This window comes from Eurosta solidaginis, chromosome 1, assembly GCF_040869045.1.
Source record: "Eurosta solidaginis isolate ZX-2024a chromosome 1, ASM4086904v1, whole genome shotgun sequence".
NCBI lineage: Eukaryota > Metazoa > Arthropoda > Insecta > Diptera > Tephritidae > Eurosta > Eurosta solidaginis.
The window spans coordinates 85,436,128-85,459,573 of NC_090319.1; the positions used below are offsets into that span (position 1 = coordinate 85,436,128).

At 42.7% G+C, this 23,446-nt stretch overlaps 1 protein-coding gene, 1 long non-coding RNA gene and 1 pseudogene across 3 annotated transcripts in view; 1 reads left to right on the plus strand and 2 right to left on the minus strand.

Moving 5' to 3' along the window:
- LOC137236394 (uncharacterized protein ZK1073.1) overlaps positions 1-23,446 on the minus strand; it is a 469,888-nt gene that overhangs the window by 77,504 nt on the left and 368,938 nt on the right. The gene's annotated exons all lie outside the window — the stretch shown is intronic.
- Positions 1-23,446, plus strand: part of LOC137236397 (uncharacterized) — a 142,843-nt gene that overhangs the window by 5,769 nt on the left and 113,628 nt on the right. The window contains exon 3 of the long non-coding RNA XR_010948394.1: positions 6,590-7,145. This is a non-coding gene — a long non-coding RNA (uncharacterized lncRNA). The remainder of the gene's footprint in view (positions 1-6,589; positions 7,146-23,446) is intronic.
- Positions 7,374-9,230, minus strand: LOC137238593 (integrator complex subunit 7-like; annotated as a pseudogene).

Consider the following 23,446-nt stretch of genomic DNA (forward strand, 5'->3'; position numbering starts at 1 on the left):
GACTAATTCACCGCTGGTAGGCCTCTGCTTCCTAAATCCGCTGGATTTTATGCTGAATCCACATGTAGCCAGTCCTTGCTTCAGACCATGTCGATGATCTTCGTGATGCGGTGTGCGACGAAGGTGGACCAGGAACAGGGCGGTTTCCGTAGCCATGCGAGGACAATGCTGGAATCAGTCCATAGATGAATGGTGATTGGTCCTAATTTGATGCTCCTACAGATTGAGTCAATCATCTCTGCGAGCAATACTGCGCCGCAAAGTTCCAGACGTGGGAGGGAGATTGTCTTCACTGGTGCGACTCTGGTTTCTGCCATAAGTAGGTGTGTATAAACATTATTCTCTTTTTTGACGCGCATGTACACGGCTGCTGCATATGCTTTCTCCGACGCGTCACAGAAGCCGTGGATTTCAACCTCGTCTTCTGGTGAGAATTGTACCCAACGTGGTATTCGAATCCTATCTATTTCCGGGTAGTCTTGGGTGAAGGTTTTCCACCGCTCTAATGTCGTTGGTGAAACTGGCTCGTCCCACCCTGTACCTTCTAACCAAATGTTTTGCATAATTATTTTTGCCACTATGACCATTGGGGCAAGCCACCCTAACGGGTCAAAGAGTTTGGCAATAACTGACAGGATCTCTCTTTTTGTTAGCATGTTAGGGTTGTCTAGTGATCCCGCTTTGAAATAAAATAAGTCAGCATGTGCGTTTCACCTTATACCTAATGCTTTCACTGTGCTGGTGTCTTAAAAGGCTAAGAAGTCCTCGCTGAGCAGATCCGATTTCGGGATGTCTTTGAGAACCTCCTCCGAGTTTGATGTCCACTTTCGTAATGGGAACCCTGCCGAATGTAAAACCTGTCGAATTTCGTTTCTTGCCATAATGGTGGAGGTGAGATTGTGTCCTTCTGCGAGGACGTCATCTACATACATACATTCCCGGAGTATGTTTGCTGCTGTGGGATGGGAACTTTGTACGTCGTCAGCCAACTGTAACAGCGTTCTTATAGCAAGGTAAGGGGCACAATTAACTCCAAAAGTTACCGTTTTTAATTCGTAGAGTCCTATTGGTTCGTTCATGTCTTTTCGAAAAATAATTCGTTGAAATTTGGTATGATTATCGTTCATCCAAATCTGCCTATACATTTTCTCTATATCACTGTTGAAGACGTAGCGATAAAGTCTCCAACGAATGATAAGAGTCGGGAGATCTGCTTGGAGTACCGGGCCTGGGAGCAAAACGTCGTTCAGACTTGTACCATTAGCAGTCGGACTTGAAGCGTTGAAAACGACCCGGACTTTAGTAGTTGTGCTTTCCTCCTTTACCACGGCGTGATGGGGCAGGAAATAATTATCAGGGTCATCTGCTGCGACTGTACCCTTAATTTTGTGCATATGTCCGAGCGTCTGGTATTCTGAAAGTACCCGTATGTATTCATTCCCTAACTCCGGATTTTTCGTTAACCGCGTTTCATTTCGATAGAATTGCGAGCATGCGCATTTAAGGGACCCTGCTAATTTTCGTTCTTCCGGGTATTCCACTCTAAATGGGAGTGAGACGACATATCTTCCATCCTCATTTCTCTTTGTGGTTCCTCTATATAATTTCTCACATTATCTGTCATCGTCGCTAGGGCTTTTAATTTTTGGTACATTTGCCAACTCCCAAAAGGCTTTAGTTGGTTGTCCAACGCGACCTCGTTGTAAAATGACACGATGCTCTTCGTTGGATTCGGTGCTTCAATACGACCAGTTAGTATCCAACCGAACACTATCTCTTGGGCCAGAAGTGTATTAAGTACATTCTTTTTTAGACCGCTTAGTACAATTTGGGGATATATATCTCCACCAAGTATGAGGTCTACATCTTCATTGACGTAGAACCTCTTGCCTGCCAAGACTAAGTCTGGGAATGCCTGCATAGTCATTGTTTCGATATGGCAGGATGGCAGATTCCCAGTCAGTTTGGCTAAAATTAGAACAGGAGTAGTCAAGCTAAAGCATGGGTCCACTGGTGAACGTAGCTCGATGGTGGATGCCTCTTTAACTTGAGCAGATACTGCGTTGGTGATGCCTGAAACTTGGGCATGCATTTTCCTTGCCGGCAAATTGATTCTGCGTTTTAGTCTTTCTGTCATGAAAGAGCATTCAGACCCTGAATCAATTAGTGCCCGCGCGGAGAAGTCGGTACCCTTATGATGAATGTGTACGCGAGCAGTTCCTAATAGCACGCCTGTGCTGGAATTAGCATGACAGGATTTTACATTCTGATTCGCAGAAGAATTTGGTTGCCCCGATTCCTGTCTTCTTTGTGCTTGTGCTGAAGTTGACGGGCTATTATCCGCGTCTGTAAAAGGATTGCGCCTCGTAGTTTGCTGAATTGTATCCGCATGCAGGAGCGTGTGGTGACGAGAGTGGCATTTAGCACAGTTGTACGAACTGGTGCACCTTGTCACTGTGTGTCCTGGGGATAAGCAGTTCAGGCATCCCCCCGTGGACTTGATGAAGTTGATTCTCTCCACTGGGGTCAGATCACAGAATCGGGGACAATTCCGTAACCTGTGTTCAGCTTTGCACATTTTACAAAAAACCCTAGATGTTGATTTTGAAGTAGGTTTTGATACCTTCGTTTGGAAGGCACCAAGTCTTTTTATGGGGGTTTCGGTTGGATGCCGAGTATTTGATGGCTTTTGTCCCTTTTGGGCGTTAGTGCCAGTGAAGCTAGACACTGTTTCCAGTGTCTGAAACCTATTTGATAGAAATTTGTCCATATCTTCCCATATAGATATGTCCATTTTATGGTCTATGCTTTGTTCCCATAAAGCCAGGGTACTTTCCGGTAACTTTGTCGAACACAAATATGTTAGTATTGCATCCCAATTGGATGTGTCGATTTTGTGACACTTGAGGGACGATAGACAATTGTTTATATCGCTATGTAATTTCTTTAACGCGCTCCCACACTCACTCTCTACCTTCTTTAAATTAAAAAGAATTTGCAATTGCGTGTTGACTAATATACGCTTGTTTTCATACCTTTCGCACAGGTTTTTCCAGGCCATATCGAACCCATCATTTGTTAGAGGGCATTTTTTTTACAATATCTTTGGCCTCGCCCTGTGTCTTGTTGTTCAGATGGAACAGTTTTTCCACTCCCTGTAGGTCGGAATTATTTATGTATATGGCCGTAAACAGGTCACGAAAGGTTGGCCATGATAAATAGTCACCTTTGAAAATCTCCGTGTCGCAAGGAGGGAGGCGGATCTTATGCCCGCGAGGTGCGGCTGGGCGTGTTTGGTCAGAGATAGCACTATTTTCTACCTTTTTAAATTTCTCTGCCTCAGCAGATACTGTGGATAAGCATCGCATATATATTGAGTAGGTAGACATATGTTTTTTCCGGATGGCCAACCCATCATTTGCGTCGACATCGTCTGATCCCATCAGTGAGTCAAACACAGACTTAACCTGCTTCCATAAGGAGCGCAACTCTTCTTGCTGTATCGCAAGAGTGTGCTTATTATGGTTTTCCTCTGGAATAAGGCTGTGAACAAATGCGTGGTGGCAACGGCGCGCACCCACGTATTTGTTAAATAATAGTTAAGGCGAAAAAAAGGAAGGAAATAAAAACAACAAAAAGGTTTCGCATTAATAAAAAAGAATTCACAGTGTTGTTTTATTCAATGTATGTAAATACAACAAGTGTTAAGGAAGATTTTAACAGATGTTGTGAAAATGAAAATATTAAATATATTTTCGGAAATTATTAAATATATTTTATGAAATTGACAACTTACGTGAACGGGCGATTACGAGTACCTTTGCTGGCTGCTGGATTCAAAGAGGACGAGCCTCTTTGCGACATGAGCCGATGAACCCGAGATACAGCTCCTTCGTTGGGTTTCCCGGCAACAAAGTTGCTATACCGCGGGCTCACAGCGGTAAAAATCTAAGATACATGCGTACCACCACTCACACATGCCTGTGTGTGTTAGTGATCACAAGCATATGTGGGTGGTAGTAAACGAAGGAAAATAACTAAGAACATTATGTTACGAGGGAGGGGAGATATATTTAGGCCTGTGGCCAAAACATACCGGCCCCCTTGCCGTAAGCAACAAAGAAAACATTAAAAAAAGGGAATGCCACGTGATCGCACGTCCAGTAAGGCGGTGTAATGAAAGAAGGCAGTGCAGATGCGGACTGCAAGCACTGCACGCCAGATGGTTGACCTCACGTTTCGGTCTCCTGTGGAAAAAGAAAAGAAGTTATTAGATATACGTACGTGGTTTTAAATTCCGTGCATATTTACTTAAATATATATAAGATGGTGCATGTGTGAGGCGTGAAAGTCGGATATTTATTTTTGGCAGGCTCCCGAGGCCACCAACCCGAGCACGGTCGGTTGGGTTAGGAGACCGCCAACTGTCGATGCCGGTGTACCGCTCACCATCATTTCGGCGTAAATGTCAGCGCCGAGTGTAAGCCGTATCGGTAATGAGCGGTAGAATTGCGGATCCGCCAGCCGCATGAACTCAAAGGGCGCGGCAATCTTGGGGTCCACATTGCACGGTGGACTCAAACGGAAATGGCTTTCGACGACGGCTGCTTGGGTTGTTATGCGCGTCGACGCTCCGAATTGGCCGCGCAGTATGAGGGTGCATTGTCCATGCCCTTGGCGCTCCAATTGTAAGTCGCGTACCAGCTCCGCATCGACGATCGTGCTGGTGGCGCAGGGATCAATAATGGCCCGAACCAGGTGTAAATGCCCACGCGATTCGATTCGTACGATGGCCGTCGGCGCAACGGGCACGAAAGGCCGCATGATGGGCGATGGCGTAGCCTGGAGCAGCCGCCCTGTCCGGAAGCCTTCCGGCGTGTCGCGCGTTAGCTTCATTGTATTTTGGGCTTCAAGAGAGTATGGCGTCGATTTCTTTCGCCGTTGCTGCCTTGCGAGTTTGGACGATTTAGCTGAGTTTCTATGGGGTCCGACCTCACGGTGCCGCCAATTATTTTGTTGGTTTCGAGCTTTTTTCTCTTCCTCCGCCCTTCGTTCGTGCTGCAACAGCGGTCGGAAACTGCGCATTCCATTCCTGCCCGTTGGCGGCCTCATTTCCGCTTTCGCATGCTCTTTTTGCGCCCTCTCTCTTTCTTCTTCTATCTCTTCTTCTTCCACCTGCTGAGCCCAGGATTTAGCCGTCCCGAGAGGTTGATTGACAACGCGTCGTCGGACGTGTTGTCTTCGCCGTTTGTGGTCGTCTCGTCGCATACCGCTCGACGTTCATCTAAATGAAGCGTGGTGTGGTGCTTCTCTTGGCACCTCTTGCAGCGATACTTGCTGTTACATTTGTCCACGCGGTGAAAGGGCGACAGACAGTTTGGACAATACTTATGCAGAAGTACTGCCCGCAACCTCTCTTCTGGGGATTTTTTTCGATATTCGGCACAGATCCTAAGGCTATGATCCCTGCCGCAGAGCTGGCAAGCAACGTCGAAACGCTTTGCGCCTCCCTCTGACTTGGCCAATAAGGTTTGGTAACGGGTCATGATCTGAAAGAATATTGGTATCATTGATCATGCCCAAATTGAGGTTGGCGGAATGTTGTTTGGGTGGCGTAAACAAAAAAAATTATCTAATATATTTTCGCAGAAGAAAAAAAAAAAAAAAACATTTTATTGAAATAAAATTTAATTGAAATAAAAATTAAAGGCCATAAGTAAATACTTATGCGGGCAAAGAAAGGAAGAAAAAACGGATTTAGCACCCATCCAAGCGATGTGGCTGTTGCTTTAGCGCCTTTAGTACATTTTATAATTTGATTTATGTCGGTAGATGTCACCGAAGTAGTCCTAAAATTTATTTTTGATTTGTGGTGAACTTTGTTTTTACAACAAGTGGCCTACCACCACACGGAACGGTTAGAAACCTGGCTGAAAAGGTATTACAGAGTTGTACTTCCACCATTCAACATTATTTTTGACGTGTATTGTCGATAATGTTGAGATTCGTGGAATTAAGTATTTTAAATCTCGACCAAATGAATGATTGGTCGAGATATGTAATACGCGACATGTGTGGAGTGTTGTGCTCGATATGTCGTGCGGCATGTAATGCGTGACGTGTAGTGCGGCGTGTAGTGCATGACGTGTAGTGTGGCCTGTAGTACGTGACGTGTAGTGTGCGCGATGATTGCGCATGAGGCCTAATGTCGGTGTTGCCGTGCATTGACTGTCAAAGAAAAGTGTAGACATTTGACATTTGTTAAAATTTTTTTTTTCTCATTTCCTGAATGGAAAAAAATCATTGAGATCATAGCGGAATGATACAAGGTGGCAGCATGGTGACATACCTACAAACATAAATAAAAATTCCATGTACTTTGTTTTTGTAAATTCGATGGACAAATGTCAAAATCGTACTGCGCCGGAAGTTGATACATCAAATCAAATAAAAAAAGTTTATAATCAGCTGTTCCATGCTGCCACCTTGTATCGTTGCGCCATGATTGAGATAAAACACGTGGTGGTGAGAAAACGTCTAAAATGCGTAATCTGGTTTTTATCAATTAATTTTTCTTATTATTTTTCAGAAATCGCTATATGGTGCCTATTGTCGGATTTGCGCAATCATTGATGTTGCCATATAAAAATGGCTATTGTACTGCGTGTTAAATTGCGTGCCAGCGGAGATAAGAGCACCAATATTCTATTGCAACTAAATAAACCGTTTACAATTTCACTGGCTTGGACTGTATACGCTAAAATTTCGTGAAAGAATGACAAATATTGCAAAGAATTGGCACAAACCCATTCTTATAAGGAATATTTCCATTCCTTGGCATTGCGGTTGCATCTCCATTGTAGTCTATGATTTACAGAAGCATAGCATTGCCTCTGGTAATAATTGACTTAAAATCATGCGATGCATAATACCGGATTGAGATGTCTCATCACGGCGAAATCCCTGTTTGATGTATGTCAATTTCAGGCAGTATATTGCTGCCCGTGTGCGTGAGCATAAACAAAACACGGCTGTAAAATAAACTTTCGGCATTTCCGGATTGTCTTCCATAATTTGGCATAGTGATATAGCAACGCGCTCCAACGACCTAGGATCGTGCGTTAGACAAACTTGTATAATAAGTGGTAAGTAAGCAAATTCAGATAGCTTGCGTGATAATTTTGGGCCAGGAGGAAGCACGGCAGCGGCGTTTTCTGTGCGACGCGGAAAGAAAAACTCGTACATCTTATAAGTGTATCTGATAATTCAGAGGCAAGTTCAGTTTCATTATAGATGGGTGTACCCTTTGCTATGAGACACCATTTTAATTGTGGAATTTGTTGAAGCGAACGCCAACCATCAATACCGATAACCCAACAACGTGTTTTTGGTGTTATAGACGTTTTATTTGTGGGTTGAGTGTAGTAGCTGCAGCAACGGTAGTGGTTGATCTGGTTTAGGATCAACATCCATAATAGCATTCAATTTGTGTAGTATAAAGAGTAGGCACGTTAGTACTGGATTATCCATTTGTGAATTGGCTATCCCAGCTCCTTCCTCCTCAATTCGCGTTTCTGTTGCACACCCAACTCTAATAGTACCACTCAGAGCTGTTTGTGCTGATGTTGACGGTTGCACCTCAGAGTCGACATCCATTACTGCAATGTCTGTTAGTGCTTCTGTAAGGGCGATTGCAAATTTACGCAATTGAAAATGTGAACCAAGTGCACTCAAAGCATCGCACATCATTTCGGCATTACACGGTGGATATTCTATATCCTCAGTTATCAACAAATTGAGGAATGACACTAGCAATTTTAACACCGCAACATAAATTTTGTAGATCGCGCTCATTTTCGTTATCACCAACCATGCAAATATTGAACCTTCCATGTGGAAATTTACGATTTCCATTATGACAGCCGTAGTCTCTGTCACCCTCAGCGTAGGCCATAAGCGCTGCTATAGTTGACATAGCTTGACTTGCAGTTGCATAGTCATCCAAATAAACGCATGTAAGACATAAATCCTGCACTGATTCCTGTTGTTCATGTAGCAGAACATGACAAGTCAAAGGACGATCGCATAATTTAAGTGAAATATTTAGATATAAATACTGTTCACGCGTATCTTTGCGTTCGTGCATCGCTTTTTTTCTTTTGCCAAGCATGTACACATTGCGGATCTGCTAATTGGGTGAGGGATCTCAATACTTGTGCACGCACAACTTTACGTTTATCTTGCAAAACGTCAAGCAACAAATTAGCTTGATCTGGTACACCAGTGAGTGTACGTGCCGAGAGCCAGGTGAATCCAATATAGCTACAACAAAACTTTCTGCTGGATATTTGGGAAATGTGACGCCACCAGCTGATTTCGTTTCGTTTGTTTCAAATTACGCGATGTCACTGTAGTCGCTACGGGTGGTGGTGTCAATGATGATGACAACGTATGTCGATTTAAATTTGCTTGATGTTTCTTTGACTGCCATATTTTGGTGTACCGCGTGCGCTAAGATTATACCCACTAACGCTAACGCTACTCGCGCTTCTACTAGTGCTACTGACATTCCCCGTACCACTTTGACTGCCGTCACTACTCACTGTACATTGATGCTGACCAGTTTTGTTACCGTCAAGTCCATTACTCAGCGCTAGTGCCAGTGATGGTGTATTGGGTGGTGAGGGGGTAATGTAATTGTTGCTACTGTTGTGCGTCATTGTGTTTCCTTCTAATAACAGAAGATGTTGCTGGTTTTGTTGCTGATTGCAATAGCTTGCTTGATTATATTGTGAGTGCCCATTGAGCGAATTAAAAGGGTCACTCTCAATATTTGCGACGCCATGGCTGCGCGCAGCTTCATTATCAGCTTCATCGTCACCATCGGAGTCGGTATTGCGAGCAACTGTTTTGCCACGAGCATGTGTACTATGTCTGTTGGCGCTTGCCCCACCCTCAACCGATGCCTCCCCGGCATTATTTTGCTCATCGTTGGTATCATTGGTGTGCTCGTCGTCTTCATCGTCGTCTCTTTTTCCTTTTTGTTTTGTTCAGTCCGATTGTGTTTATCTCTACTTGTGTTACGAGCTTGTTGACGTTCATTGAACCTACTGATGTACCAAAATCCTCAATATTCGTTGCTGCAACCGCAGCGGCTCCTGCTGTTACAGCTTCATCTTCAGATAACGTACGGATTAAGTCGACTTTTTCAACTTATACCAACGATTCATTGTTAGTAGATGACATCTGAGCTATCTATATATGGTGTGGTTTCAGTATGTATTAGTATGCGCTGGCGGCGTTAAGAACAACAAAGGCGGCCCTTACAAAATCTTAACACCTCGGACTATTTCCTTCTTGTGTGCCAATCTCCAAACGTCAAGCTAACGACTAAGCTGCTGCGCAGGGACTTTGCCACCAGCTGCCTTCGTATACTGGAGTCTTCCTTTTGTGTTGCAGAAGCTGGCGCATTCGCCAGGCATATGTAGCTCGAGTTGAGTGTTAATCACTTGCCTAGTTTCGTTCCTTCCTTTTTGCAAATATTTATTTACGATTTTCAATTCAAAACACGTAACAAGATTGACATATCAAACCCTATTTTCCGAGTATATCGTCTAGTCAAATTAAATTAAGACATAGATCTTTTACTAGAGTAGCTGGATTTGAATCGTGATGCATGTGCTTCAACACAGGCATGAGTTTTAATTTCATTGGCACTAGTATTTGTAAAGATTCAATAATGTCTGATATTTTGGCGCACATGCTAATGGTGAATGAGCGTGATCAAGCGGCAAACTGTCCACTTGCATATATGGCCGCTTTAACCTCTACAGAGTCATGGCTATCGAGAGCGCGTCGAATTGCATGATGTACTTGTTGTTTTTCGGGTATTGTACGTGATACGGCACCCAATGTGCGCTATGTTAGAGGCAAAACGTTTGTATTTTGTCGATGTGTACGCAGCGTTTTTTTTTTTTTTTTTGTCACATAGGGTGCCTTTTGGTATCAAATTGATGATTAAATGATGACATTTGATTGGATTTCTTTTCTGCACAGAAAATCCTATAGTCACAAAAAATCAACTCAAGTCCTGTTTTATCAAAGTAGTAAGTAGTAGGATTTCCTTTTTCGTTTGTAGACTTTGATAGGAGTTGAGAATATTGTTTTTATGTGTTATTAAGACTTTCTAGTTCATATATAAAAACCATTACATGCTCAACGTATAGATTTGTGTTTCTTAAACATTTATTTTACACTTTTACATCTTTACAACCTGTATAACAACTTTATAATGAACTTTAATTGACGAAAAGCTAAAACTTATGTAGATCCTTTCATGAATTTCATTTATTTTACAGAAAATTATATTCATCTTGCTAGAAAGTAATTCATTGATTAATAGTTTGGCAATAGAACACATAGGGTACATTTTTCTCCCGACGACCATTAGTTTTTAATTTAAAAATATGTACTGATAAATTTGGACGTTTAGTTCATATGACATGTGGGGGATGTGATGGCTAATTTAATTGCGTATTATGTGGCAGATAAAGAATCTGAGTTAGGGTTCTGTTGGCCTCGTTCGGGGGAACGGGAGCTGGGATATCGGTGTGTTGGCCTCGTTCTGGGTGGACGAGAGCTGGGTTATTTGGGAATAAGGAATATGGACTATTAAAGTTCATTTTCGTTGTCGTTGGGCGGAAGTAGTACCAGTTTCGCGATTGGTCGGGTAATTTGTCCCTTCATTGTATGAACGTCAACAACACGTACACGGTTATCGGAACCTGGGTGTGTGTTGACGACTCTCCCCATTTTTCACTCGTTCGGTTGTAGATTATCCTCCTTGATGACGACTAGGTCCCCGGGTTTTAAGTTGGATTGTGGATGTTTCCATTTATACCGTTTCTGGATCTCGGTGAGATATTCCGATTTCCATCTTTTGCAAAAGGTCTGATGAAGGGCTTTCATCTTTTGCCATCGGTTTACAATGGAGGCAGGGTTTTCACTACAGTCGAGTTCAGGTGGAGCTAAAAAATGCCCACCTACGAGAAAATGGCCTGGAGTAAGCGGCTCCAGGTCGGAAGGGTCGTTGGATGAGGGACTTAGAGGTCTGCAGTTGAGGCAGGCCTCAATTCGACATAAGAGGGTTGTAAGCTCTTCGAGAGTATATTTATGATCGGACGCGATCTTTTTAAAGTGGGTCTTAAAACTTTTTACCCCCGCTTCCCACAAACCACCCATGTGAGGAGCGCTTGGCGGTATAAAATGCCATTATATAATGTGATGGCTATATTTAGTCAACGTTCCGTCCCTTGCTTCACGCAGAAATGCTTTAAACTCGGATGGTAAAGATCGAGAAGCTCCGACAAAGTTAGTACCATTGTCGGAGTAAACGTTTTTCGGACAGACTCGTCTGGATACGAATCTGGCGAAGGCAGCTAGGAAGGACCCGGTACTAAGGTCGTTTGTCGCTTCTAGATGGATGGCTTTCGTCGAAAAGCAGATAAACAGGCAAACATATCCTTTTGAAATTCGACATCCCCTCCCTCGGTAGGATTTTATATCGAATGGTCCCGCGAAATCCACCCCAGTGTTTGTGAAGGCCCTAGTAAAGGTGATGCGCTCTTTCGGAAGGATCCCCATAAGTTGCGTTTGTGTCCGCTTCCTGTAAATAGTGCAGACTTTACAGTTGTGGATAACCGATCTTATCATGACTTTAACGCGTGGGATCCAGTACTGAGTGCGGATATGACGTAGCATCAGCTGGTTCCCTCCATGCAGGGTGGTCTCATGAGACGATTGAACTATAAGTCTGGATAACCTGCAAGTATAAGGAATAATAATGGGATGACTTTCGTTATGGGACATGTCTTTGGATGCCCCAGTCCGCCCCCCAGTTCGAATGATGCCTTCTTCATCTATATATGGGTTCAGGGGTAAAATCTCACTCTTGCCATGTATTAGTTTTCCTGACTTCAAATTTGCGTACTCTTCTCGATAATGTTGCCTCTGGCATATTGTTATCAATCTTCGTGTTGTTTTTTCTATTTCGTCAGGAGCTATCGAATGAGAATCCCTTTTAAAGGAGGCTTTAGTTGTTGGGCGCATATTCTGGAAAAACCGAAGAATATAGGATATAACCCGAAAAGCCCTTGGTAAATCGGAAAACCTATCCAGAATATCAAAGTTATTTTTGACCGAAGTTGTATGAACTTTCACCCTCTTTTCCTCCATATTCGTATTGTAATCTTCTTCTTGTGTTGGCCAATTTTCGTTGTCTTCTTGTAACCATAGGTCGCTGGTTCAAATCCGGCTCGAAGGACCATGAACAAATGCGTGGTGGCAACGGCGCGCACCCACGTATTTGTTAAATAATAGTTAAGGCGAAAAAAAGGAAGGAAATAAAAACACCAAAAAGGTTTTGCATTAATAAAAAGGAATTCACAGTGTTGTTTTATTCAATGTATGTAAATACAACAAGTGTTAAGGAAGATTTTAACAGATGTTGTGAAAATGAAAATATTAAATATATTTTCGGAAATTATTAAATATATTTTATGAAATTGACAACTTACGTGAACGGGCGATTACGAGTACCTTTGCTGGCTGCTGGATTCAAAGAGGACGAGCCTCTTTGCGACATGAGCCGATGAACCCGAGATACAGCTCCTTCGTTAGGTTTCCCGGCAACAAAGTTGCTATACCGCGGGCTCACAGCGGTAAAAATCTAAGATACATGCGTACCACCACTCACACATGCCTGTGTGTGTTAGTGATCACAAGCATATGTGGGTGGTAGTAAACGAAGGAAAATAACTAAGAACATTATGTTACGAGGGAGGGGAGATATATTTAGGCCTGTGGCCTAAACAGGCTGTATTGTTTCTCAAACTCTGTGATTACCTCAGCTGATCGGACATAATTTTCCATTTTATCAACAAATTATTCCTACCAAACTAATCCTTTGAACAAAAATGGAGACAATATCTTAAAAGATCGCTTTTATTTATTTATTTCAGACTTGGCCGACTCGTCTGATATTTTTATTTTTTTTTCAAAAGAAAGAATAAGCAAGGGAGTACGCTACTCGCCACCCGCACGCAAATTATGTATATGTATGTATTGATATTTCTGGCTATTAAATTATAAGGGTCAGACTTGGCCGATTCGTCTGGTTTTTCCCAGGGAAGAATAAAACACCCGTGTGGCTTACTCGCCACCCGCATGCAAATTTATATATATATGTATGTATGGTTGTGTGTGTTAATTTATTTGTAAGGGGTTGTGGCTCAGATAAGGAGCAAAGTGCAGAGTTCGCGATATAAAAAAACGTCTCGACCTAGTGAAAATTACCAGTGCCAAAATTTGTGAAACTAAATTATTGTGTTCGTGAGTGGATATACGTGCAGAGTCACTGTAGTTGCTTTCAAGAAAATATTTGGGGCTTTTCAAAAAGTGGGGTTATGGTTCACTTGTGTATCAAATTGCCGTGGTCGTGGGATACTCCGGATCGACACACGGTAGGGGGAAAGCAATTGCACAAAAACAAAAATTGAGGCACTATATCGCACAGACTGGTCACTGATAATTTTAACTTTCCACTGTTTAGTGGTTCGGAACACTCGCGGCACTTTTAAAATAAAACAAGTAAGGAAGGTTAAGTTCGGGTGTAACCGAACATTACATACTCAGTTGAGAGCTATGGTGACAACATAAGGGAAAATAACCATGTAGGAAAATGAACCGAGGGAAACCCTGGAATGTGTATTAAATGAAAGGCATTAAAGAGTATTTTATGAGGGAGTGGGCCATAGTTCTATAGGTGGGATATAGCCATAAAGGTGGATCAGGGTTGACTCTAGAATGCGTTTGTACGATATGGGTATCAAATGAAAGGTATTAATGAGTATTTTAAAAGGGCGTGGACCTAAGTTCTGTAGATGGACGCCTTTTCGAGATATCGCCGTATAGATGGACCAGGGGTGACTCTAGAATGCGTTTGTACGATATGGGTATCAAATGAAAGGTGTTAATGAGCATTTTAAAAGGGAGTAATCCTTAGTTCCATAGGTGGACGCCGTTTCGAGATATCGCCATAAAGGTGGACCAGGGGTGACCCTAGAATTTGTTTGCACAATATGGGCATCAAACGAAAGGTGTTAATGAGTATTTTAAAAGGGAGTGGGCCTTAGTTCTATGGGTGGACGCCTTTTCGGGATATCTCCATAAACGTGGACCAGGGGTGACTCTAGAATGCGTTTGTACAGTATGGGCATCAAATCAAAGGTGTTAATGATTATTTTAAAAGGGCGTGGGGCTTAGTTCTATAGGTGGACCCCTTTTCGAGATATCGCCATAAAGGTGGACCAGGGGTGACTCTAGAATTCGTTTGTGCAATATGGGTATCAAACGAAAGGAGTTAATGAGTATTTTAAGAGGGAGTGGGCCTTTCTGGACCAGGGGTGACTCTAGACTTTGTTTGTACGATATGGGTATCAAATGAAAGGTGTTAATGAGTATTTTTAAAAGGGATTGGGCCTTCGTTCTATAGGTGTTCGCCTTTTCGAAATATCGCCATAAAGGTGGACCAGGGGTGACTCTAGAATGAGTTTGTACGATATGGGTATCAAATTAAAGGTATTAATGAGAGTTTTAAAAGGGAGTGGTGGTAGTTGTATATGTGAAGGCGTTTTCCAGATATCGACCAAAATGTGGACCAGGGTGACCCAAAAAATCATCTGTTGGATACCGCTAATTTATTTATATATGTAATACCTGCCAAGATTTTAAGGGTTTTTTATTTCGCCCTGCAGAACTTTTTCATTTTCTTCTACTTAATATGGTAGGTGTCACAACCATTTTATAAAGTTTTTTCTAAAGTTATATTTCGCGTCAATAAAACAATCCAATTACCTTACCATATCTCATCCCTTTTTTCGTATTTGGTATAGAATTATGGCATTTTTTTCATTTTTCGTAATTTTTGATATCGAAAAAGTGGGCGTGGTCATTGTCGGATTTCGTTCATTTTTCATACCAAGATAAAGTGAGTTCAGATAAGTACGTGAACTGAGTTTAGTAAAGATATATCGATTTTTGCTCAAGTTATCGTGTTAACGGCCATGCGGAAGGACAGACGGACGACTGTGTATAAAAACTGGGCGTGGCATCAACCGATTTCGCCCATTTTCACAGAAAACAGTTAACGCCATAAAATCTATGCCCCCACCAAATTTCAAAAGGATTGGTTAATTTTTGTTCGACTTATGGCATTAAAAGTATCCTAGACAAATTAAATGAAAAAGGGCGGAGCCACGCCCATTTTTAAATTTTCTTTTATTTTTGTATTTTGTTGCACCATATCCTTACTGGAGTTGAATCTTGACATAATTTACTTATATACTGTAAAGATATTAAATTTTTTGTTAAAATTTTACTTTATTAAACAAATTTTTTTTTTAAAAGTGGGCGTGGTCCTTCTCCGATTTTGCTAATTTTTATTAAGCGTACATATAGTAATAAGAGTAACGTTCCTGCCAAATTTCATCATGATATCTTCAACGACTGCCAAATTACAGCTTGCAAAAGTTTTAAATTACCTTCTTTTAAAAGTGGGCGGTGCCACGCCCGTTGTCCAAAATTTTACTAATTTTCTATTTTGCGTCATAAGTTCAACTCATCTACCAAGTTTCGTCGCTTTATCGGTCTTTTGTAATGAATTATCGCACTTTTTCGAAATTTTCGATATCGAAAAAGTGGGCGTGGTTATATTCCGATATCGTTCATTTTAAATAGCGATCTGAGATGAGTGCTCAGGAACCTACATACCAAATTTCATCAAGATACCTCAAAATTTACTCAAGTTATCGTGTTAACGGACGGACGGACGGACGGACGGACGGACATGGCTCAAACAAATTTTTTTTCGATCCTGATTATTTTGATATATGGAAGTCTATATCTATCTCGATTCCTTTATATATGTACAACCAACCGTTATCCAATCAAACTTAATATACTCTGTGAGCTCTGCTCAACTGAGTATAAAAACTAACCACAAACTAACAAAAAAAAAAAAGTGGCAAGAAATATATACACTTACGTACGTAGCTGCGTGAAGTTTGTAGTGATTTGTATTGCACGAGTATACCAAGTGTTGTGTATATGTGGACGATGTAAAGTACCACCAGTAATGTATCACGAGATGATTTTTTTGAAAATTGTTGAATACCGTTGATAACGCGACGCGTATCACAAAAAAACTGCACCAATACCACCAAGAGCGTATATCACCAATAAAAGTGTTGAGTGATAGTGAAAATTAAAATTAGCACAATAATTTAACTTGTAAAATAAAATGTGGCGGGGCTCCTCGGACAGTGTTAGCTCTGGTTCGCTCAACGATCGCTGGAAAAGTAGACGGTTGCCTTGTCGAGGACAACCGTTGAACCGCGGAAAAAGTCTCCGGTTTTAAGGGGAAGCTTCCCACATAGTTGTACCGGCATGCATATATATGTGTACGGACAACATAACCCTACCCATGTACACCTATACATGCATGTGGGCGAACTAGTCGTCGATAATATGGTGTATTAGGGTGGCGCAAATTAATGAGAATTTAGGCGTCGGGCCTAAACAGTATACATTTTACAAAAATAATAAACTTGGTCTTGAAGACAACAAATTAATATAAAAATTTGAAGAAGTGAAATTCAGAAACATGTCCTAGTAACCGTCGCCGTTTGTAAACTTACAATTTTTCTCTAATATCAATATAAATATTTCCTTTAGTTTTTGCGTTTTTGCTTATTTTTCATTCACACCACCCAATTATGTATAAATAGCATCCACAAAATTGGTCTTTGTGTACTTTAGACTTAAAAAGCGGTGGAAATAGTCTTAAACCAACATACACATCCTTTAAGTACCATAATGTTAATGTTTTGAAGTGGCTTAGTCAATACCCGGACTTAAATCCGATTGAAAACCTGCGAGAAGATTTAAGAAAGAAATTGGCAGGTCAAACTTTCTCCAACAAAGAACAATTACGGGAATAAGTTCAAAAAACTTGGTTTGAGATACCCGTAGAAACCTGCCAGACTTTAATCAATAGCATGCTCAAAAGAATGGGTAAAGTAGTTCAGAATGGAGGTGGATATACTGGTTATTAACTAAGCAATGTTAAATGTGTAAAATAATAGTTTTGCTTCATATATTTTTTTAATACTTGCTATCTCATCAAAATTGTACCTATTTTTATGAGCAGGTTACTTTCGGCCAAATAATGTTTTTAAATAATAACTAATATGGTTTTCGTTACTTTAATGTGAAGTTTGCTTATTTTCATTAATAAATGGGACAAGGAAAAAAGTGTGTTTTATTTTCATAATATTGATTAATAAATTAGATTTTTCTTGTTTTGAAACTGAAGGACTGCTGTGTAACTATTATTTTGATCAGGTGTGTATACTCAACGAGAAGGCTTTTTTTTTGTTGTGATCCACTGATTACGATTAATTTGCATGTGAAACGTCTTGCGGCTCACCATGTTTCCCCAAATGTACGTTGACTTAACGTGTCGCAGGACGTATACAAAAAATTCTCTTATTATGAACAATTTGAAAAGAATTTTCTCTGTTCGTCTGTTAACTGAAAATTGTATATTAGAGAAAATATTCTTCCAAATTGAAGTGCTTTGATTCTTTGCAAATAATTTATGATTGGTATATTAACAATGTTTCATTGTGAAATTTTCTTACATATTCAATATGGTCTTGGAGGCATTTAACCAAGAGTAAGTTTGGTGCAGGTGCAGAGCACTTGCATCAATTTATTTTTTCTTTTTTCAATTTGAATTCAAATAATTGCTAGACGAGCCCAGCTTTTAATTATGCAGCAAAGAGGGGTCAAGCTATTCTAAAAATATTAAAATGTTAAACCTCTGGCTAAATGAAGCATAAAAAATTGCTAAACGATTTTTTTCAAATACAAAAATGTTTTTCTTTAAAAATAGCCAAATAAACGTTTATTTAAAAAAGGGTTACATAAAATAATGTAAATTTTGTATGTTTATGATATAATAGCATTTACCCGCGGCCCCGTCCGCAAGGAGAAAATAAAATATATGTGCTATTCACGTTAGCCTGCTTATCAACTTATCTGTTTAAAAATTATTTTTGTCTAATGTATTTTATTTTTGTAATTTAGTAAAAAAAAGAACTAGGTGAGAACATAAGCTGAAAGGCCCGCTTTCATGAATAGTACAATACAGTTTTTTTCGAATTAAAAAAAAAATACATTTTGTTTTTAAATTAAATTAACTGATATGGGAGGGGTGAAAGAATTACTACTCATAGAACAAAGGAGTGAAACTACAATTAGCTAAAACCAAAGAGATTTTTTTAGATGAAAATAGTGTTGCTTTTTCGGGTATTTAGTTGGTTAAAATATTACAAAAAGTGTAATTATAGTTATAACAGTTCGTTACACGATTCATTTAAAAAACTCAAAAATAGAACGAAAAAGCTGTGTTAGATTGAAGATAAAACATACGGAATTTTAATTACGAATAATTAGCAGCAAATCTACTGCCATAAAAGCTCATAATTTAAAAAGGAATGTGTGCTGAACTACCGGTTGCGAAGAGACCTAAAATGATCCCGGAAGGGTCCCAAGATGATACTAAAATTCCCGGACAGATCCCGAAAATCATCCAGATATTAACCACGAGGGGTCCCAAAATGATTCCGAAATAGTCCCGAAAAGTCGTGAAATAACCCTGATGGGATCCCGAACTGATCCCAAAACCCATCCCGAAATGATGCCGAGAGGGTCCCCATATGATCCCGTAATAATAAAGAAAAAGTCACGAAGTGACCCCTGAAAAGTCCCCAAATGGTCGCTAAACGATTCCGTATTAGTATCGAAAAAGTACCGAAATGACCCCAACGGGTTCCCAAACGGATCCCGGAAACCATCCAGAAATGATACCGAAGGGCTCCCCAAATGATCCCGTATTAGTCCCGAAAAAGTACAGGAATGGCCCCGACGGGATTCCTGACGGATCCCGAAAATCATCCAGAAATGATGCCGGAAGGGACCCCAAATGATCCCGAAAAAGTCCCGAAATGACACCAATGGGATCCCGGACGGATCCCGAAAACCATCCAGAAATGATGGCGAAAGTGTCCCCAAATGACCCCGTATTAGTCCGGGAAAAGTCTCGAAATGCCCCGACGGGATCCTGGACGGATCCCGAAAACCAACCAGAAATGATGCCGAAAGGGTCTCCAAATGATCCCGTATTAGTCGTGAAAAAGTCCCGAAATGACCCGTACGGATCCCCAAAACCATCTTGAAATGATGCCGGGGGGTACCCCAAATGATCTCGAAAAAGTCCTGAAATTACCCCGACTGGATCCCGGACGGATCCCGAAAACCATCCAGAAATGATTGCGAAAGGGTCTCCAAATGATCCCGTATTAGTCCCGAAAAATTCCCGAAATTACCACGACGGGATCCCGGACGGATCCCCAAAACCATCTTGAAATGCTGCCGGAAGGTACCCCAAATGATCCCGAAAAAGTCCTGAAATGACCCCGACGGGATCCCGGACGGATCCCGAAAACCATCCAGAAATGATGCCGGAAGGGACCCCAAATGATCCAGAAAAGTCCCGAAATTACCCCGATGGGATCCCGGACGGATCCCGAAAAACATCCACAAATGATGCAGGAAGGGACCCCAAATGATCCCGAAAAATTCCCGAAATGACCCCGATGGGATCCCGGACGGATCCCGAAAACCAACCAGAAATGATGCCGAAAGGGTCTCCAAATGATCCCGTATTAGTCGTGAAAAAGTCCCGAAATGACCCGTACGGATCCCCAAAACCATCTTGAAATGATGCCGGGGGGTACCCCAAATGATCCCGAAAAAGTCCTGAAATGACCCCGACGGGATCCCGGACGGATCCCGAAAACCATCCAGAAATGATGCCGGAAGGGACCCCAAATGATCCAGAAAAGTCCCGAAATTACCCCGATGGGATCCCGGACGGATCCCGAAAAACATCCACAAATGATGCAGGAAGGGACCCCAAATGATCCCGAAAAATTCCCGAAATGACCCCGATGGGATCCCGGACGGATCCCGAAAACCATCCAGAAATGATGGCGAAAGGGTCTCCAAATGATCCCGTATTAGTCCCGAAAAAGTCCCGAAATGACCCCGACGGGATCCCGAAAGGATCGCGAAAACTATCCAGAAATGAAGCCGGAAAGGTCCCCAAATGATCCCCTAATAGTCCCGAAATTACCCTGCTGGTATCCCGAACGGATCCCGAAAACCATCCAGAAATGATGCCGAAAGGCTCCCCAAATGATCCCGTATTAGTCCCGAAAAAGTACAGGAATGTCCCCGAAGGGTTCCCAAACGGATACCGGAAATCATCCAGAAATGATACCGAAAGGTTCCCCAAATGATCCCGTATTAGCCCCGAAAAAGTACAGGAATAGCCCCGATGGGATTCCTGACGGATCCGGAAAACCATCCGGAAATTATGCCGGAATGAACACCAAATGATCCCGAAAAAGTCCTGAAATGGCCCCGATGGGATCGCGGACGGATCCCGAAAACCATTCAGATATGATTCCGAAAGGCTCCCCAAATGATCCCGTGTTAGTCCCGAAAAAATACAGGAATAGCCCCGACGGGATTCCTGACGGATCCGGAAAACCATCCAGAAATTATGCCGGAAGGGACACCAAAAGATCCCGAAAAAGTCCCGGAATTACCCCGATGGGATCCCGGACGGATCCCGAAAACCATCCAGAAATGATGCCGGAAGGGACCCCAAATGATCCCGAAAAAGTCCCGAAATGACCCCGATGGGATCCCGGACGGATCCCGAAAACCATCCAGAAATGATGGCGAAAGGGTCCCCAAATGATCCCGTATTAATCGCGAAAAAGTCTCGAAATGACCCCGACGGGATCCCGAAAGGATCGCGAAAACTATCCAGAAATGAAGCCGAAAAGGTCCCCAAATGATCCCGTGTTAGTCCCGAAAAAGTACAGGAATAGCCCCGACGGGATTCCTGACGGATCCGGAAAACCATCCAGAAATTATGCCGGAGGGGACACCAAAAGATCCCGAAAAAGTCCCGGAATTACCCCGACGGGATCCCAGACGGATCCCGAAAACCATCCAGAAATGAAGGCGAAAGGGTCTCCAAATGATACCATATTAGTCCCGAATAAGTCCCGAAATGACCCCGACGGGATCCCAGACGGATCCCGAAAACCAACCAGAAATGATGCCGAAAGGGTCTCCAAATGATCCCGTATTAGTCGTGAAAAAGTCCCGAAATGACCCGTACGGATCCCCAAAACCATCTTGAAATGATGCCGGGGGGTACCCCAAATGATCCCGAAAAAGTCCTGAAATGACCCCGACGGGATCCCGGACGGATCCCGAAAACCATCCAGAAATGATGCCGGAAGGGACCCCAAATGATCCAGAAAAGTCCCGAAATTACCCCGATGGGATCCCGGATGGATCCCGAAAACCATCCAGAAATGATGGCGAAGGGTCCCCAAATGATCCCGTATTAATCGCGAAAAAGTCTCGAAATGACCCCGACGGGATCCCGAAAGGATCGCGAAAACTATCTAGAAATGAAGCCGAAAAGGTCCCCAAATGATCCCGTGTTAGTCCCGAAAAAGTACAGGAATAGCCCCGACGGGATTCCTGACGGATCCGGAAAACTATCCAGAAATTATGCCGGAAGGGACACCAAAAGATCCCGAAAAAGTCCCGAAATGACCCCGACGGGATCCCGGACGGATCCGCAAAACCATCTTTAAATGATGCCGGAAGGTACCCTAAATGATCCCGAAAAAGTCCCGAAATGACCCCGATGGGATCCCGGACGGATCCCGAAAACCATCTTGAAATGATACCGGAGGGTACCCCAAATGATCTCGAAAAAGTCCTGAAATTACCCCGACGGGATCCCGGACGGATCCCGAAAACCATCCAGAAATGAAGGCGAAAGGGTCTCCAAATGATACCATATTAGTCCCGATAAAGTCCCGAAATGACCCCGACGGGATCCCGGACGGATCCGCAAAACCATCTTGAAATGATGCCGGAAGGTACCCCAAATGATCCCGAAAAAGTCCCGAAATGACCCCGATGGGATCCCGGACGGATCCCGAAAACCATCCAGAAATGATGCCGGAAGGGACCCCCAAATGATCCCGAAAAAGTCCCGAAATGACCCCGATGGGATCCCGGACGGATCCCGAAAACCATTCAGAAATGATGGCGAAAGGGTCCCCAAATGATCCCGTATTAGTCCCGAAAAAGTCCCGAAATGACCCCGACGGGATCCCGAAAGGATCGCGAAAACTATCCAGAAATGAAGCCGGAAAGGTCCCCAAATGATCCCCTAATAGTCCCGAAATTACCCTGCTGCGATCCCGAACGGATCCCGAAAACCATCCAGAAATGATGCCGAAAGGCTCCCCAAATGATCCCGTATTAGTCCCGAAAAAGTACAGGAATGTCCCAGAAGGGTTCCCAAACGGATACCGGAAACCATCCAGAAATGATACCGAAAGACTCCCCAAATGATCCCGTATTAGTCCCGAAAAAGTACAGGAATAGCCCCGACGGTATTCCTGACGGATCCCGAAAACCATCCAGAAATTATGCCGGAATGGACACCAAATGATCCCGAAAAAATCCCGAAATGGCCCCGATGGGATCCCGAACGGATCCCGAAAACCATCCAGAAATTATACAGAAAGGCTCCCCAAATGATCCCGTATTAGTCCCGAAAAAGTACAGGAATAGCCCCGACGGTATTCCTGACGGATCCCGAAAACCATCCAGAAATTATGCCGGAATGGACACCAAATAATCCCGAAAAAATCCCGAAATGGCCCCGATGGGATCCCGAACGGATCCCGAAAACCATCCAGAAATGATACCGAAAGACTCCCCAAATGATCACGTATTAGTCGCGAAAAAGTGCAGGAATGGCCCCGACGGGTTCCCAAACGGATACCGGAAACCATCCAGAAATGATACCGAGAGGCTCGCCAAATGATCCTGTATTAGTCCCAAAAAAGTGCAGGAATAACCCCGACGTGATTCCTGACGGATCCAGAAATTATGCAAGACACCAAATGATCCCGAAAAAGTCTCGAAATGATCCCGACGGGATCCCGGACGGATACCGAAAACCAACCAGAAATGATGCCGAAAGGGTTTCCAAATGATCCCGTATTAATCGCGAAAAAGTCCCGAAATTACCCCGACGGAATCCCGGACGGTTCCCGAAAACCATCCAGAAATGATGGCGAAAGGGTCCCCAAATGATCCCGTATTAGTCGGGGAAAAGTCTCGAAATGACACCGACGGGATCCCAGACGGATCC